Here is a 1325-nt window from a genome sequence, read left to right as displayed (position 1 = left end):
ACGACGACCTCCACCCAGCTCCACCCAGCAGAGCCAGCTACCCTGTTAGGTTCTGCTGGGAGGCCGGTGGCTGCCGTCATGCCCCTTCCCCTGCGCCCTCAACACCCCTTGGGAGCTCTAGTGGCCCAAGGTTCTTCGGAGGTGAGTGTAGGCCTGGAATTTGAGCTCCTCAGGGCTGTCTGTGGGAAGGGTCTCCATCTTTCTCTGCTCCTTATCCCCCAGAGTGGATGGGAGAGGCCTGTCACCAGTGTCTGCTCTCAGGAGGGCTCAGAGAGGCCTTCAATGTCCAGGCTAGGTTTCCAAGCCTCGGGAATGGGTCAATGTCTCATACTCACCCAACATTCCTCCTTGGTAAACAAAAAAAATCCCATCTTAAAGATGATTTAAATATGTTCTAGAACCCTCAAGCCATAGGACTCTCTTTGGTACCCACCTCCAAGCCTTCTGTTCTGCTGATTTCAGCTGAGCTGCACTTGGAACACTGGTGGGTCTCATTCCTCATGTCAGGAAGAAATGGACTTGGCCTTACAGACCAACCTGGCGCTCCAGAAGGTCAGCTCAGGGCAGAGCCATCACTCGGGGCGACTGTGGTCTCTGGGGTGTTTCCCTCCCTCAGCCCTAACCTTACCCTCTCAGATAAGAAGCCACTGGGTCAACTGCAAGACATCCTGGCAGGAGGCCTCAGATTGCCTGCTAACTGACCTTGGGCACTTGGGCAAAGTGACTGTCCTCTCCAGCTTACTGCCCGGTCATGAACCATCCGAAAGCACAGCACAGAGGCTCTGGCCAGGCCCTCCCACATTAGGGATTTTCTGTCCTGCCTTTGAGACTAAGACTTCACCCTGCCATACTATTCCAGTACACAGAACAGGTTTCTAGGTGAAACATTTTGTTTAAACAGAAGCCCCTGCCCATGTGACCAATTTCAATTTTTTTTACTACTGGATGGACTATGTTCAGCCCCCTACTCTTCCTCTCTCTTCACTGCTTCAACTGTCTTTATGACCTAAGAGGAAAAATAATAAATTCTAAGTAACAATGTCCACATTCACACCCATGTGCATTCTTCTTTCGGTATGAATTTCATTTCTTTCTGAGTCAGAGGCAGTAGTGTGCTGGCAAACACTTAACAATTGGCTCTCTGGGGGAACAAGCTCTGATTTGTAGCATTTGCCAGTTTCCATGGTGTAAATACTCCCACTGCGGTCGATTTCAAACTACCAACCTGAGGTCACACCAAATTGGGAACTTGGAAGAGATGTGCGTGAGAAGGTCTTGCTAGCCAGTGAGCCGTAGGTTTGGCATGTCACCAAGAAGGACTCCAA

This window comes from Tupaia chinensis, unplaced genomic scaffold (assembly GCF_000334495.1).
Source record: "Tupaia chinensis unplaced genomic scaffold, TupChi_1.0 Scaffold000187_1, whole genome shotgun sequence".
NCBI classification, from domain to species: domain Eukaryota; kingdom Metazoa; phylum Chordata; class Mammalia; order Scandentia; family Tupaiidae; genus Tupaia; species Tupaia belangeri.
The sequence above is the reverse complement of the archived record's forward strand: the minus strand, read 5'-3'. Positions refer to the sequence as shown.